The 18,280-nt window shown below is 40.7% G+C and overlaps 1 protein-coding gene across 4 annotated transcripts in view; it reads left to right on the top strand.

Moving 5' to 3' along the window:
• FILIP1 (filamin A interacting protein 1) overlaps positions 1-18,280 on the top strand; it is a 113,084-nt gene that overhangs the window by 18,695 nt on the left and 76,109 nt on the right. Inside the window, exon 2 of one of the 4 annotated variants that reach the window (XM_054821301.1) lies at positions 10,950-11,091. The exons of the other annotated variants lie outside the window; for them this stretch is intronic. The gene's annotated coding sequence lies outside the window, so the exon portion shown is untranslated. The remainder of the gene's footprint in view (positions 1-10,949; positions 11,092-18,280) is intronic. 4 annotated transcript variants of the gene reach the window in all.

The following is an 18,280-nucleotide window of genomic DNA, read 5'->3' as shown; positions in this document are numbered from 1 at the left end:
AGAGAAGAGAATAATAATAATTGCTTGGTGCATCAATGGCTAAACTGTAAACAGACAACAAACTAACTGGAAACTCAAACAACCACTGTGGACCCTTGGCTTCAGCAGAATGGAGCACACAACTGTTACGTAGTGGGAACATCAGGCCACGCAGGGCTTTCTGCACTGCTCCATGCAGAAGTAGAGCACCGGAGTCTGCAGCAACTCATGGGGATTTGATGCCGGCTGAATCCCTTGGCCCTCCTCTCCTGTGAGAGGAGAGTGGCGGTGCCTTAGAGCCCCAGGAGTTGTTCCTCCTGTTAGTGAAGCAGAACCTCAGAGGCAACTCCATCCTGAAGTGATAGCATGAAGTAAAAAAGACCACCCCTCTTCTTGCATACATTTCCAATGCCCCATGTACAATGCATGCTTTGTTAAAATTAGAAATGAATGTATCACAATTTTAAAGCAAACCAAAAGGACTTTTATCTGCCAACATCCCTGTTCAAATCCTTCTCCAAGAGCAGATGAAATCATCTGACATAAAGCAGAGCAGAGGCTGCATTCTTTACAGAGCTTTGAGTGATGCATATTTTACCAACTCATCCATGAGAAAGGGATTCTTGAACAAAATGGCTAAGTGAAAGAAGAGATCATTTTAAAAATATGTTTATGTGGAATTCTGGTTGTGACATGCACTGTGAACATTGCTAATGTTTTCAAATATCAGACTGTTCTGCAATTAAGAAGCAACTCAATATACTTTTAAATTGTAGCTCTGATAATATAATGTATGTTACTTTTATCTTAAACAGTCCTTCTGGCTTAACAAAAATTTGGATACAGCTTGTTTAAAAACTTGCAACTCCAGCACTAATTCAGCTGAAAATTTTCCGAGGAACAACTGTTACATCAATAAACATAAATCTCTAAATATATGTAAGATTAAGATCCTTGCTGTTTAAGATATTCACCTTTAATTTTAGGTGCTTGAGGCATTACTGAAAGCTTAAAAATATTACTGAAAAGAGTGCTGTGACATTGGAGCCATGGCATGCAGCTCATTCCCATGCCCAGTGACAAACAGCATGCTCTGCCCTTCTTTCCGTCCACGGGAAGAGCTGATTTTGGATTTAATTTAAGGGCGAGGCAAGTGCTTTTGAGATAACATTTTGCAGCTCCCTGCTGCTCTGTTCTTATTTGCAGGCCCATTAAATACTGTTTAGCAAGAACAGCTTTCTCATTTGAACTGCTCAGTAATGACAACAAATTTTTGTGGTTTAAGACTAACCTAAGTCAGTTCCAGAGCACCTGCCGGGAGATATCGTGATTTTTGTGTACTTCAGCTGAGGATATGGTTAGCTTGTGCTGTTGTAGGGTATGAATTACAGTTTTTCTTCTAAAAATAGAGGTCTTTTGCATTTGGACAATAAAGGAAACATAACATTTACATTCAAAACAATTCCATAAAAGCATCCTCGGTGAGATAAAGATATGTTTTCCATGTCAGAACTATAGTGGGATAAAGAAGCCTGCTTTCAAGGGCCTCGGCCAAGCCATAGTAATTTAAAATAGCTGAGTATCAAATCCTTCAGTTTTAGCCCCATGTCCTGTCATAAGCAATCAGATGAAAAGAGAGAAGTTTACTAAATTAGTAGTAAGCCACCAACTAGTTTTCCCAAGGTGAGGTTAAAGCCTTGCACTCTCTCTGTGCCAACCCCTGCAATTCAGTCAACTGCTGGGAACTCCGCAGCGTCATTTGTGGCAGCTGGGGACGACGTTTGTGCTCTGCTCTGGGCAAGCAAACAAACCAACCAACACACAAACCAGCGGCCGAAAGCAGCTATCAAGGGAGAGCAAGTGCAGGGCAAGGATTCGAAACTTCCCCTGAGCACGCTCCCCGCCTCCAGCTATTTTCTGTTTAAGAGACTGCCCGAACCTGATGTGGTTGATCTGGTTAGCAACCATAAGTGAACATTTCTTCCAAGTATTTTTTACTGTATCCCTCCAAGCCACGTTAACTTCTGCACCCACGGACGAGGCGTTCTGCAGATCTGCTGTTCAGATGCAAGAGGGGTGAAGGCAAACGCTCTCTGGCTGCCGAGTTGCACAGAAATGATCTAATAACTCTGGGACATTCTTGACAACAGGCTTGCCTCTCACAGCAAATGAATAAAAAACCTGCACATTAAATTGCTGCCCAGGGCTCTAGGTCTAGAATTAGTACCATAAACTTTCTGACCGTCCCTAAACTGCTTCTCCCTAATATTTCGGAGGAGCACAGAAACCAGCAGTCCTTAGGGAGGCTTTACTATGCTTATACCAGTCATAACAGAGACTTAAAACCTGTAGTCCTGGAGATTCCTTAGTGAAGCCATCTTTTGTATCTGATAAACAAACCTGAACAAAATAACGTGTCCCATTAGGATTTTCTCAGACTTTTCAGGGCCCAACACTTTTTAGTTGACTCACTTGTGAAATAAAGTTCAGGATCTTTGCCTTGCCAGTGTTTGGCAGCTCTGCGTAGGATCTGCACGCAAGATACCATGGTGCTTTTGTTATGTGAATAAGCGTCTGTCAGGAATCCCACCACAGCCACTAATTTATTCCATATAAAGAGCAGAGAAGTCATGAGAAAATACAGGCTCCTGTTTACTACCAACGTGGCCTACTGTCACACAAGCACATTTAAGTGCCGCGTGTTGGTCAGCTCTTGCTGAGCGTAGCAGCCATGCTTAATTTATCTTGTCTAAATCAATGTGCTGAGTAGTCGCCACTTTCACTGAACGTGGAGATGATTGAATTTACGGATTGGTGAAATCAGTCTATTTACACAGTAAAGCACATATTAAGCATTGAGGAAAAAAAAAGCAGAAAATGCCTAACCACCTTGGTTTTGTGCACGAATCTTTAAGAATAATCTGTAAATTTTCAACTGAAGATTAGCAAAATTCAATGTGTTACTGTTTTAGAACTACATTGCTATATTTACTATAAAAAGGTGGAAAAGAGATCAGACATCATGCTTTAAATTAGTAGGTGACACAGTGATTTATGTTACTTTTAATGTGGGAGGAAGAAGTTAAGAATTAGAAGTCTGATGGCAAATAAATCCTGACAAATCAAAGGAGTACATTTTGAAAAAAAAAATGAATTACTGATGTGTAAATTCAGAGTCTAGTGTCAGAAACTATATAACTTTTCTTTTGAACATGGATCAAGTTTTCTCTTAAAAATAGCAAGGGCATTTCCCCCCATGTATGAAAAAATATTTCAGAACATCAGCCTTCTGAAAAATCATCAGTCTCCATTTATTCTTGACCAATTTGTTCCTGAAAGAGTTCAGAACACGTGAACAGTTTCTGTTCAAATCAAGGACTATTTTTGCTTGAGACAAAAGTAGCAGTTTAAGGAGAAAACGAGAACATACATCAAGTGGACTGCTGAGGTAAATCAGGAACTTGAAAAATGCATATCTTTTCTGATTGAATCCTTAAAAATACATAATTGGAATAGAAACTGAGGCTATGATGAAAATCACGAGCATTGTCAGAGTCAAAAGTGAAACTGTGATTGCTTAGTCGAGAGAAAAATGTGTATAGGAGGCATGAAGGAAGGATGTTGAATAAGAAGAGACTGGAGAAGATGGATGGATGCTCCTCTCCTTCATAATGCACGAGTGAATGTGCATATGGTAAAAGCAAAAGGCAACAAAATTAAAATGAAAAAAATAAATGCAAAGCCATGTAGACAAACACCTATGTAAATGGATGCTTGATTTTCACCATGTTTGATCAAAGCCAGAAGCTTAGAATGCTTTCAAAAGAATTTTTCTATAAGGTAGGAAAAGGCGTTAGAAGTCAATAATTCAGGTCCTAAGCCATCCATTAACTGATGACAATGGAGAGATGTTTTCCGTTCTACTGGATCCTTTCTTCCTGAGCATCTAATGCTGAATCTGGAGAGCTGAAATTAACATTGTTCGGAAGAAATTGGTGAGAGATTTTTAACCTCACTGGCTAAGAAAACAAACCGCTAATAACAAAACCAGCAAAACTGATATTAGGTTTATGAAGCCTCCTTTGGTGGGAGTAGAGTAAATCAGATTAAGATACTATTAATTATCATAAAATATAATCTTATAGTAATGAGTTGAGCATCTTCCTAGTAAAATTTGCCTTCACTGTGCTAGTACACTTTATAAGAAGATAGCGTGCTGGTATTTCTATCAAATTTTTAAATAAGATCTACAGGAAAGTGCAAATATGCGTAGGCTATACTTTCGTCCCATTTGGAGAAGCTCTCTGTGTTTGTATGTGTAGGTGTGTGCATTTAGAAATACTTTTTGTAAATGATTGCTTTTTATGTAAACATTTTACTGCTGTTGGTGAAAGTAGATTTTTTTCCAAATTTTTTTTTTGCCTAAGAAGTTTTCTGCTTTGTAGAAGTTCATGGGGTTTTACTTGAAGCTCAGCATAAGCAATCTTTTAAGCATGAAAAAAAATGAAGTTCTATAAAGTATCTCCAAAACCAGAGGGCTCTGTTTTTAACAAGATGTCTTTCCTCTCACATGTACAACCCATGCTACGACCAAAGTAAATGAGAAACAATCATAATGCTGTTCCTTTGGCTATATCTTTTGGATACCCTCCAACATAAAATGCATTAGCACAAAAATGTACTTGTCCTTAATTAATTTATAGCTTAGAGAAGAATACCATAAATAACAGTTCAACTTCAGCTCCAAAAGTTTTAAAGTCATGGATAAAATATTTTATAAAATTTGTAATAAACATTGCTAGGAGACAAGTAGAACTAATTATCAATAATCCTAAGAATTTCAGTGATGGACAACTGAATGTAAAAGATGTTTATTTTGTAATACATTTGGGTTCTATTGAATTTATTGTCATTGTGGGAGAGAAAATTATTTCAGTATTACCACTACCCTGAACAAATACACTTACTAAACTGAACTATTTGGTTCTGGGGTTTATATGTTTTAGTTTGTTTTTAAATAGCTTGAAGCATATAAAGTATGCTGGCATATCTTGTTCTTAAGCGTGCACAATTGAAGGTTACAGAATCTGCACGATATACTATTGCTTTATGCAGGAACACAGGACTGGAAAGGATCTAATGGCTCATCAAATCTATTGTCTTAATATTACAGGAATCCTGTTTTATAATCCCCTTCATAAACTTATCAAGTTCCACTGTGGGTGTGGTTAAGATTTTTGCTGCTGTTACTCAAACTTTAGAATTCTTCCCAAATCCCATTGCTCCAAGTGAGAACCTGTTTCTGGTTTCTAGCATAGACTGAATTCTGGCCAATCTGTGCCAATGGGTTCCCTTGCCAACACTGTCATTTAGTTTAAATGGCTCTCCCGTCTCCCTGATGTTTGCCTCTGTGATATATATATATATAGACAGCAACTGGATCCCTTAACAGCCTTTATTTCGCTAAGCTGAACAAGCCAAGCTCTTCATTCTGTCTTCTCATATGATAGGTTCTCTATTCCCCTGATCATCCTAGAAGTCCATCTTTGTACCTGAACAAGTCTGAGGTAATGTGCTACAAATGACAAAGTACAACAGTCTTGCATAATAGCATAATAAAAGAAACCATAGCAAACAGAGTAATAATTTCAGGCTTGCGAGGATGTGCTGTGCCAAATATTTAGGAGGTTGAGTAAAGGTTTTGAAATCTTCTAAGGGGATCTTTATTAGAAATAATGTGGGGATTTTTCCTAAGTTGTTGATTGAAATTGCACTATGAAAGGTTTTAGGGGTTTAATCACAAGCTGGGAAATGAATGAAAACTACGATTTGGTTGAGAGCTTCAGTCAGCGTAGTATTCAGTTGATTAGATTTGTGACAGTAATCACTGAAGAAATGGGTCTGGCATTTTGAAAGTTTGTTTGACAATAATGACTGAGAAAATTCCTGTGAACACTGTATAGTATGCGATGAATCTTTTCTGGAGAAGCCACAATTGCATTCACAAGTTGTCTTTAAGAAATCTCAGTGGCAGAGTTCTGGGGACTGGTTCCCTGGAGTTAGCTCTGCAGACTGCTCCTGTCGGTGTGGGCCATTGGAAAGCAGAAGAGAATGTGAGGACAACTGACCCAACCACATCCCAGCACCACAGAGAAAAGGATATTTGGTCAAATCCAGCATCTCCTGGTCTTTTGTGCCATAGCTTCTTGGAAAACTCCAGGAAACTCCTCACTCTCAGCTGTTAAGACTATGACGGCAATCTTTTTTGGCTGTTTTAATCCTTACCAAGTCGATAGTCTAATCAAGTTTCAAGGGGAGCTTCATGCAGAGACTCTTTCCTAGTTGTGCTGAGCCTGCCATCCCAGCGCTTGGGGCCACGATCACTGGAGTGTATGATGCCTCTGTTAGTGTGGAGGAGAAATATGGGTGGGGTGGGGGGCACTTGTTTTTCTACAATCCTTCTTTTCTCAGGAATAAACACATTGATATCTTTTTTTAGCTTTTCTCTGTTCTGTAGCATAAGGAAAAGAGAGTTTTTGTAATATGCTGTAGGAAAAGAAAAGCACAAATTTAAGCTGGTACATGCATGTATGAAGATCAATGAAAATGAAAAGCTTTTAAAATAAAAGCAATTTCTTAAACAAGAGCAAAGGGGAATCCCAACTGTGATTACAAGCAATTAAATATACAATTAAGGAAATACATGTCAGGGCACTGCATGGGTGGCTGCTCCCTGGGAGCTGGGAGCAGGGGGAATCCCCATGGGGACTAGTGGGCTGGGGGCAGCCCCAGCCCTGGGCATCAGGCACTTCCCTGGGGATGGGGACGGGCGGAGGGGCTGAGGCCGGGAGCTTCAAAAGCTCTTTGCTTTCCCTGGCTGTTCCTTTGAGGGTCCTGGGAACTGTGGCTTGTAGATCAATGGAAAGATGGGGACTTTCATCAAAGCTGTCATTAGGGTATCTTGGCCAATCTGCCAAAGAAAATTTCAGCTTTCCTTCTGCTAAGTTTGGTTCCCTGATCCAAGGTGCCCCAGGGGAAAGGGGATATGTGTAGGTGAATGAGAGCTGAGAGGCTTTCTCCAAAACAAATCTACAGAGAATCATAGAATCATAGAAAGATAGAATCATAGAACCACAGAACGGTTTGGGTTGGAAGGGACCTTAAAGATCATCTAGTTCCAACCCCCCTGCCATGGGCAGGGACACCCTCCACTAGACCACGTTGCCCAAAGCCCCATCCAACCTGGCCTTGAACACTTCTGGGGAGGGGGCATCCATAACTTCTCCGGGCAACCTGTTCCAGTGCCTCACCACCCTCACAGAGAAGAATTTTTTCCTAATATCTAATCTAAATCTACCCTCTTTTAGCTTAAAACCATTCCCCCTTGTCCTATCCCTACAAGCCCTTGTAGACAGTCCCTCTCCAGCTTTCCTGTAGGCCACTTCTGGTACTGGAAGGCTGCTATAAGGTGTTGTGGTTAAACCCAACCAGCAGTTAAAACAACCACACAGCTGTTCGTTCGCTCACTCCCCACTCCCCCCAGTGGGAGACAATTGAAAAGGGAAAAAAAAGTAAAACTCATGGGTTGACAATTTAATAGGACAGAAAAGGAAATAACAATAATAATAACAACAATGATAAAAGAATATTCAAAACAGGTCATGAACAGCATAATTTCTCGCCACCTGAAGCTGATGCTCGCTAGTTCCTGAGCTGCATCGCCTTCTGGCCAACCCTCCCCCGCAGTTACATACAGAGCATGACATTATATGGTATGGAATATCCTTTTTGCCAGTCTGAGTCAGCTATCCTAGTTGTGTCCCCTTGCAGCTTCTTGGGCACCCTCTAATTCCTCATGAGTAGGCCAGTATGAGAAGCTGAAAAGTCCTTGGCTGATTGGCAACAACTAATAACATCAGTGTGTTATCAACATTATTCTCCTCCTAGGTGCCTCTGGGTTGCATCCCTTCCCTCCAGAGCGTTGACCGCACCACACAGCTTGGTGCTGTTGGCAAACTCAAAGATCAATAGCTTCGTATTACTGCACTGAGATTAACAAAAAAAAAAAAAAAAAAAAAAAGATTCTATTTAGTGCATGTGATTAAAACTCTAAACAACTGGCATGGAAAAAAGAGCCCAAGAGGCATCCTGCTGTGCAAAAGACTGTGATGTTATTGTAGCCCCATTAGGCTAAAGATGCTAGTGAGGTGAAGTCTGCAAGCAAGGCTGCTGCTTTCGTTAGCCTAACGGGTGGTTAGGATCATTTTTTATGTACCCATGTGATGACTGTGAGTGAAATACCAGCTTTAATGAAGTCAGTGGCAGAATCCCATAGACTTTTCAGTACAACAAAATGTTGTGTAATGGAGAGTATTTAAATTTAATACAGTGATCTTCATCCTGACTGTTTCTTTTGCTCACCATATTTACTGTGGCATCACTTAGTTAAAATAGGGAATAAGATGACATGTATAGGCATAAATATTATCTCAAGATATTTTAAAGTTTAATGAAGAATAAAGTTTTCCAGAGTGGTGTAAAACATCTACCTTATTCTGCTGCTTGGTGAAACATCAGAGGATCTATATTACTCAAGTCCTAACTGTGTTCCAGGATGGGGAACTTCCCTTCCTCTTGGGAAGATGTAGGTGTAGTTACTACACTTGTAAGATAACTTTAAACCAATATATAGTAGAGGGAAAGCTCTCTTAAGGGCCTATTTTTAAACTATGTCTCCTGTGAACAAGGTTTCTGCAAATCATGAACAATGCCACTTTTTTTGCATTCCGTACACTAGATTTTAATCTCATTTATATCGATGAAAACACAGAGTAACTTCTTTAAACTCAGAAGAGTCAAGACAAATGAGCTCAGAATTTGACCCATTAAGCCTTCACCCATCCTCTTTGTAATCTTAATGATTAGTATGAACTGATTGACAGAAAACTATTCTTTGCTTCTTATACTTTGTGAATTGCATTGAAAATGAAGCTCTTCGTTGAGAAAGCATGGCTCACTTTCTTTTATTAGCTCTAGATACTTGCATATTAACTTTTAAAGTTAATAGTCTTGATCCTTCCCTGTTCAAATTAATGAGAAAACTCTCACTGACTTTTTTGAAAGACAAATTTTTTGTAGGGCAAAGAATTAATTTCTGTAAATCCCATGTACCTCATACAAATTATCTCTAGTTTGCTTCTTGTAAACTGCCATACCGGATGTGATTCAGGGTTTGTGGGTATAACAGTGTGATAACCCGAATTCTTGCACTTGTAGGAAATGCTTTCTACTATTAAAAGATAGATAGACAGACAGACAGATAGATAGATAGATAGATAGATAGATGAATAATTGCTCAATTTTCTCCTAGAACTAGCTGTTCAAGACTGAAGTTTCCTAAACAAATTTTCAAGAAATTTAAAGTATGTATCAATAAAATAGTCTGGTTTTTTTTCTTAAAAAGCCAATTTTTACTTAATGTGTTTGCACCAAGTTAACTGTGATTACAGCCAGTTAAGATTTCATTATTATATCTATCCTTGTGTTGTTTATAATCCAGTAAATCTCATTCTTTCAATTCAGAGCAAGGACAAAAAAACCTCTACAATTCCCAAGTTGGTATTTACTATTTTGCAAGAATTCACATACAGTATGTTAAGAAATAATTGGGAAATGTGACATACGCTGTTCTAACTGCTATTAACTTAGACTGTAATAGTCCTGCTTTGTTCCTTAAATGGTAATGTCCCCAGTATGACTATATTGTTATTAGGAGAGCCATATAAATGATTTAAATTGCAGTCAGCCTCTAGAGCTGAACAGAATTGTTACTGTTTTCTTTAAAAAGATCACAGCTTTCCCGAACACCATGTTCTCCCTGAGCAAATGTTTTGCCAAAGGAAATACCTCCATGGTCTCACAGCCACCAGAAGCAATCTGGCACCACCAGTCCTCCCACTGAGCCTGCCTGGACATATCACTGCTCAGACCTGTTGGCTCTGATCTTTCCATACTAGCTGTCTTTGACTTGACCTACCAAGCTTTGCTTATACCATAACTGTGCTGCACAGTTGAGAAGGTCAGGGCAGAATTCAGGGAATCCACAAAGTGAATTCAAATTCTGATTGTTTATGCAAACTAATTAAATGCATGAACGAGCTTTTACCAACATGAGACCTTGCCTCCCTCCAGCGTTATGGCTCCGTTCCCCATATATTCTGCAACATTCCCAGCTTTCCAATAGCAATGCTCCCAGTTCCCTCCATGTCTGCTAATACCTCCATGGTATTTAGAGTGGTCACCATATCCCCAGCTTTCCTTTGTTTGCTTCGTGGGCTGTGAAAAAAAACGGTCTGCAGCTCTTGCTGTCCTGCAGGTCACCCAGCTTGGCCAGCCGAAGGAGTGATGGATTCTCACTGAGCAGACTGTGTGCAGTGTGACTAATGGATGGGCCAAGCCGGACACGTTACTTCTCTGCTGTCATTTCATCATCGCATTGCATTGCATTGCAGATGTTCTGCAGAACTAGTCTACTCAATGAGGAACCCAGTGCATTACCTACCAGCTTTTTCCTTCCCTCGTTAGGGCTGGGGTTTTTTTTGATGGAGAGCGTTACTTGGTGTTGATTGCTAAATTGAAGCAGAAAGCTGCACCTTGTGGTACCAGCTCTCAGGAGGCAGCAGGAGTGAGAGGTTTCGCCACCCGGGTTGATATACTGTATTGTACCTGCAAACACGTCGCCTAGTGTATTCTGGACTCTTCAGGTCACTGTGCTCTGTCATGGCTTTGGAGACACATGGATAAAGTCAATGGGAATCTCTAGATTAGAAAATATAAGCATTTTCAAGCCACTTTAATTCTGGAAGTCTGTGTTTTCTAGCTGGCCAGCTGGCCAGCAGGCAGAGCAAGCAGAAGATGGTGCTTCTCACTTTGCCCCCGCATGCAGCCCCTGAGCCTTATCTTTTCTCTAGGGAGCAGCAGGGACCCCAGTCAGCCTCAGGTGGGAGCAGCAGAGCGATGGTACAGGGACACCTCCATCCTCGACTGCCTCCTCCCCCTCTCTGGACCTAGATTCTAGCGAAGCCGCTGCTTTGGAAGCATCCCTTGACACAGGTATTACTCCACACCACGGGCTGTCCGGCTTCCAGGTGGAGCTGCGCTCCTAAATTAATAACATTCAGGAGATGCTGTTGCAATAGCACGGTGGGAAAGCAACACTTGAGCTTCCTGCAGATGTCAGCTCCAGGAGGTGACCAAAGTGACTTATGTCATGTCTTGGCTTACAAAAGCTCATCTGAACTGCAGAGCTGTCAAAGCCCTCAGGGACTGTTGAGGATTGCCAAGGACATCCTGAATGTACATTATTTTCCCTGAAAATTTTTAGCACAATGAGTTAATAATAAACATCCTGAGTTAACGAGTTAGTGTAACAAGGAACTCTTCATCAGGCACTGATGGCTTTTATGACCATACTGGATGTCTCACACTATTCATCTGGGATTTTGCCTGTCTTGTAAAAGCTCCATTGCTAGTATCACATTGGTCATACAGCAATCTTTATTTCCAGTTTTAAAATGCCTCACAGTGCTGGAACATACTTTGAAACTGTGAACCCAGCTCAAAAACTGGAATGCGATCACTAACTGATTCTACAAATATTTCACAACTTTAAGCCCATTATCATATCATATTTTTAAATTTCTGACTCATTTGGTAAGCTCAGGATAGTCTATATTAATTATGGCCCGAGAAGATCTATCTCAAGAGTCAGAAAGCAGCTCCATTTGTAGTCAAGGATTGCAAACACAATCTTCCTGGAACTGAAAGTTGTGCATTGTGCAATCTCCATGGTTTGTACAGCTTTTCTATATTTAGTTGGTTGAAACCTGCAATACATCATATAATCCTCCTTAAATTGTCATTCATAATGCTCATTTCCATTAACTTGGCATAACAAGTTATTTTCTTGCTTAAATTTGTATAGTTACTACTTTGCCTAACAATGTTACACAAACAAAACTTTATTTTTCTCTGATACAAAGTTGATGTAAGTACAAAAGGCTAATGATGTGTTTCTAGTTATGGAATTTTAAAACCAAATTTTAAAAAACCCCACAGTATTTTCTTTTTCTTTCTTTTTTTTTTTTTTTTACAAAATATGCATGTGTTATGAAGTCCAGTAACTGTTCCGTTACTTCAACAAACCATTTATTTAATCCTCCACCTTTATAGGCATTTGGAAAAGTTTCTCCGAGGTTTGAGAAAGCCTAATAAATTTCCACATTTCAGCTTTTTTTAAAGATACAATGGGAAGAACAATTCTGGTGGGGTTTTTTTCCTTTCTAGAAATCCATCTTCGAGGTGTAAGAGATCAGTCAGCAACAAGTATTTATACAGAACTCTCCAGCCTCGTTCTTGCTTACTTAAATAGAGATAACGGCATGTATTTGGCTACCTGCAGAAATTGTTTGCACCACATTACTTCATACCCTGGCTGAGCAGAGGGCAGGGGAGCTAAGCCTGCTGCTGGCACACCAGCCCATGATGTCTGTGCTATGACACTAAATGTGGGGTTCTGACGATATTTTTATTTTCTAGGCTTTTCTATCCCTCTCATAATAATGCTTTGTCTTCGACACATATGCTTATTTCAACAAGTCTGAGGTTTGTCAAATACTTGGCGTTTGCTGCTTTCCATGGGGTACGGCCAGGTGATTTCCCGTGCCTGGAAGGCCGGTGCTACAGCTGAGCGACGCTACTACGCCAGTGTGTGCTGCCAAGCATTTCTCCCTGCAGGCTGTTGTTTTTTCTAGATGCCAAAAAGTAATTTGTAATTTGTATCAGTAATTACAATTGTAATAAAGATTTTTTTTCACAAGCCTGACAGCTACCTTAGGTCAAGCATGTGGCAAACTCCCAGCTGTACAGAGATTGTCTAAGTATGGCCATTTCATACCAGGTCAGATGTGCAGCCCTAGATCGACTGACAAACTGCTGATTTATTTATGGTTTTTTTTTTTTAATTTATGCTGGCTGTTTGGCATGCAGTCAATGATGTTGTACGGGACGAATTTTAAAGATACAGTAGGATACCAGATTTTGGAATTAACTTTGATTAAATGAGTTACAGAACTTAATATGGAGGCAAACAGTTTTTTGGGGTTTTGAGTGAGTTTAGTAATTTCTCTAAGAGAATGATCTACAAATCCTAAAGCACTGTGCTGATAAAAGAAAATCTGAAAGTGTAACTGAATAGAAATGAACATGAACTGATGAATTTAAATTGGTTTCCTAGCTGATAAGTATTATAATAATAAGCAAATGTATGCATTCCTCAAATTACATTTGGTTTAACAGAGTCTTTCAGGTTTAAAGATATAAAATACTCTACATAATTCAGTAAGGAAATATTTATTCAACATGAGGACTTTGTCCTGACTTTTCTGAAAGCCTTGTGAAGTATTCTGAGTACGTATACCGCGGAGGCTCAGCTGGTTAGTCTGAACTTGCTTTTTCTGTACAGCTGTGCTTACCAGTTGGCTACTGGGTGCTCTGGAGAGCTGCCCTTTAACTTTCAGCTGGGCAGGTTCGAAAAAAAAAACCACTTTCCCCTCTGAAATTCCTGCAGTGTGCGTGTGGACAAATACAGATAAGGAAAAGCTCTTATCTGTGGCCTATGCAGTGAGTATTTAGAGGAAAGAGGTGGTACTCAAAGCTCACTTAGACTTTGTCACTAGGGATAGAAAACCGAGTAAAGTTTATTCTCACTGGGAGTAAAATGTGTGAAATGTGAAATGAGCATGTGAGAATGCTTTTTGCTTCATCTTGTTTCTTAAAATAACTAAATATAGCACCTTAAAATGACAAGCAGCGAATTTGCATCCTCACAGGAAGAAAACTGGTTAATGGAAGAAAACTGGTTAATCATCTTCCTTTTCCCAACCCACAGGTGAGAAGCTAAAAAGCAATACCGATACCATTTTGAACAATTCAGAGGCAGGAGGAAAGATTAGGCGTTTGGCCGTAACTAGCATTTACACCTAAGAAAGCAGCTGCCCGGGCAGCGCGGGGTCTGGCTCGCTCCCCGCGGAGCCAAGACGTGACGGAGCTGCCAACAACGACCGCAGCAGGTCCTTGCCAACACCGTGGATCCACCACACATGCACAGGAGAAGCAGCCCAAAGTAATTTCCCAGTCACCTAAACTTCCTTGAAGGCAGCTGAAAAATATTTAAGTAAACAAATAAGTAATGCTGAGACATTACATAACTGCTGGGTCAGACAGTTTTTCACTAAATAAAGAGAAACAGTCATTTCTCTATTTATATGCTGTTTTCTTACCTGCTTTCTTACCTGATTTACCATTCGTATACCATCTGTATAAGCCTTCCCTTCCCCCCCCCCCCCCGTTTTTTTTTTTTGGATGATGTCCAAACTTTTTGGCATTATTGTGAAAAGTCAAATCAGTCTTTTAAATTTATATTGAGAGACTGAGTGATGCCTTAATATTTAGAGGCACCCACCAGTTCCCTTCAGCAACACTGAGGGGTAGGCACAGTCCCACAGCCTCTGTCCTGTCCTAACACGTGCCACCAAGTACGGCACTGTGTCAGATGCTGATAACATAGTGCCAAATATCTGCTCTTGCCTCCCCACCCAAAAGCAAAATCGGCCTTTGTGGTGATGCATTTATGGATCCAGCCCCAGTTTATCAGTCAGCTTACTGATGTGCCCAAATTAGGGGCATAACCTCTTCAGAGAGGTCGGTGGTGGCTCGGAGGGGCAAAACTGGGACCTCTCAGCACATCTCAGGGTCAAGATGCAGTGGTGTCCTCCAGCCATGTCCTCTCACAGGAAGGCTGGAGCAACACCGCCTTCTGCCCAGCACCTTTTTCCATGGAAAGAAAATCAGGGGATGCTTTCCCTGATAGACAGGAGCTGTGGTGGGCTTCAGCAGTGGTCATGGGAGCTGCATGACTGAGGATGAGGACAGGCCTGAAGTCTTAACATAGCCTCCGAGAGCTCAGGCTCCATTTCAAAGACACTGCAGATTATGGATGAAACCTAAACTCCTAGCTCAGGCACACAAGTGAGATACTTAAAGCTGAACAGTGTGAATTTGTGCCAGTGCAGATGATTTTATCTTCATGTAGGCTTGTAAAACACCCACTCCATTTGTAGGAGCTCTTTTTAATATCTTTCCATGGCTCTGAACTGAAATTACTTTCTAAGAAAAGCAGCTAAGAATTTTTACTCTATCCTAGTGGAAAGAAAAAAAAAAAAAAGAAAATGCAACCTTTTTTAAAAAGTTAAGTAAGGTAGGGAGTTTGGCTAGTTGCATCAAGACAAACACAATTCACTTAGATTTTCTCCCTGTTGAAATTGTATTTTAAGAAGTCACGGACATTAAAGCAACTTGGATCTGGCAGCAGATAATTTTAGTTATGTTAATGCGAGACCAAGCCCATGCAGAGACATTTATTTGCTTCTTCCTTCTCTCCTCAAAGTAGCTATGCTGTGTTTTCAGCTTAGCCTGACTTCTTGCTCTGAACTAAAAAGCCAGGTGAAGATTTGAGCAGATTAACATTGACAGGCCGTTCAAAAAAAGATCAAAGCCAGCTCAACCTGTAGATGCAGGATAACTCTTTAACTTCATTCTTTTCAAGTGAAGAAATTGTCTAGGGATTTTGAAACCAAGACATTAGAAGAGGCACATAAATATGGTTTCTATAAATGAAAGCTATTCAAGTGGATGAGGCCATTTTCAATGCCCAGGTGAGGTATCTGCAGGTTTTTGTGCTGCTCCCTTCCAGCGTGAAGCATTGGTATTTTTTAGACAAGTTAGGCTGACATTTACTTCTTTACTTTCTTTGTCACAAGTTCTGAAGTCAGTGGAAAGCCTGCAGGATTACTGGGAAATAATGACAGTCACTGGGCTGGCACTGCCAGGAATGAAGTAAGACTCTCCTTTCCTTTACCTCCTTACAAACAGTAACGACAAGTGAAGGCCAGGGCTTTGCATAATGCAAGTGCTAGTCCTCTTATCAGTGACATGAAGCAGAAGAGCTCAAAGTTAGTGCCACCGAGCCCAGGGAAAGCCAGGAGAAGCCTGGTGTGAAGCGGGGATGTTGTGCGACCTCTCTCTCTGCTTCAGCTGCCCTGTCTCTTCCTGACCCCTGCTGAACTGCTCTGTCTCCAGACCATCCTTCAGCAGCAACTTAAAAATATGCCTCCAGAATAAGTAATATACTCCTGTGTGCTCTGACCTAACTTACTTAAAAAAATACGGATTCTTTTCTGTTTTCCCACCACCCTCCATTTATTTTCTCTCTGCAGACTGTGTATTTATGGTGAGTTGCACTTTCCCTTTGCACGGCTGATTAGTTTTCCATTTCCTTTGTTTGTAAAGGAGCAGGCTGTGGAAAGGAAAGGCTGTAAATTAAACAGTGCCAGGGCATGAGCACAGATTCTGGAAGGTGAATGTCTGTACTCTTATTAAAACCGTTTGAGTGGTCCCCGGCACGCTTTTGACCAGGCCACTTAACACCCTCCCGAACAATTTGAGAGCGTGTTTTGGGAGTCAGCATGGGCTAGGAGCAATTCCCAGCAGGCAGTGTGGATGAAGCCAGCATGTTAGGGATGCTAAGAGGGCTTAAGAGCCTGAAGGATTTTCCAGGACAGCTGGCCTCACAGTCAGAGAGCAGTCCTGGACATGGTTAATCTCCAGTATACGTGTAGCCAGAGAATTCTCCCCCCCCCCCCCCAGGAAAAAATATTATTGTAAAACCACCAAAACTGATAATGAAACTCAAGGGCAGGTTTAGTATCAGAGACTATTTTTAACTCCTTGTTTTGAAACCAGTTAAACTTCACAGAGGAGGAACCTTTTGGGAGGTGGAAGGCAGCCCAGTCTAGCGGAGGGGGTTAAATTCACCTCTCACCAAACGACCAGGCATTCATGTGCAAGCTGGTACTCTGTGTCTATCAACAACTGAAACTTCCTACAAAGGAGTCACTGAGAGAGATTTGGAACTTGCTCCCTGCTTTGGTTGACAGCTGAAATTTGAGATGCTGCAGATGTGTTTTTACGCTGTTGTCTCTTGGAGACAATATTTGTAGAAGATACAGGTCCTCTGTATAATTTTTTCCCCTGTGCTGTAAAATCTGTAATGGTATCTTTATCGCGATTATTTTTTGTCATTTTTATAAAACAAAAGAAGGATAAATTAGTCAAAAATAAAATGTAGCTATAGTTGTTTACTAGTTTCAGCAAAATCAGAGCTGTGCAAATCATGGCTACTGAAAAGAATACAGGATTCACGATTCACATCTGGTCAGCAGGAGACAGCAGAATACTTCCCTCAACCCAAAGCTTGAAGTTTGCTTTTGGGACATTTAGCTTTTTGTCTTGTCTCACACTTGTTAAAATCCAAGTTAATTTTGAAATAAAAAATAATTTTAAAGTGAAAAGTTGAAATAGATTTTGCAGAAAGCTAATAAGAGTTAGTTTCCTCATTTCGTAATCACATTCCCTATTTTCCCTGTGGTTCATTCCTAGGTTAAAGCAGGATTGCAAGGACTTTACTTTCCATGCTGTGTTCCCTCAGTGATATATCAGTTTTAGGTATTTTGCGTGGTCATTGTAAGGATAGGGACAAGGGACTCGGAGGCAAGAGCTGTGATGATTATCAGCCTGCTCCTGTCTGTTGCTGCTTTCAGCAGTTGCCATCTTGGAAGCAAAAATGTATTGTTATAGAAGCAGTGGTCTTTACGAACTACTTAGGAGAGATACGGAGTGGTTCATAAGTTCATGGTATATTTGATCTTGCAGGTTATCAGCTTGGTTCTATGCTGTCAACAAAAAGAAATGACTAATGCTTACCTAACGCCAAAGATTACCCATCTGCAGGAGAGAAAAATCTTTGGTAGGCCAGTTAATCTGCATCACCTCTCTTACCATTTTCCAGGCACGTTCTGGCTGTCAGGTGATAAAACAAATGTTTGGCGCGTTTGGACGGAAAGTAATGGTGACATTGCTAGCTTTATCCTCATGTGAAGTTCACAGCTTGATTTTCAATTGAAATGGCATAACCGAAAAGGGCAGAAAGCCGTAAAACAGTATGTGAAGACTCATGATAGGGCACAGTGCTCATCCAGCCATCCAGGGGTGGCTGTGTCTTGAGACAGGCTCCATCAGCTGGGTGCAAGGGACGCAGCCCCAAAAAGCAGGGGCATTTCTTTCCTCCAGGGATCCGTGCTTTTCCTTCAAACCAGGAGCAGTCCTGGGCACAGGACACTCCAGT

This window comes from Grus americana, chromosome 3, assembly GCF_028858705.1.
Source record: "Grus americana isolate bGruAme1 chromosome 3, bGruAme1.mat, whole genome shotgun sequence".
NCBI classification, from domain to species: domain Eukaryota; kingdom Metazoa; phylum Chordata; class Aves; order Gruiformes; family Gruidae; genus Grus; species Grus americana.
Note: the sequence above shows the minus strand (reverse complement) of the source record. Positions and strands in the feature narration are given on the sequence as shown.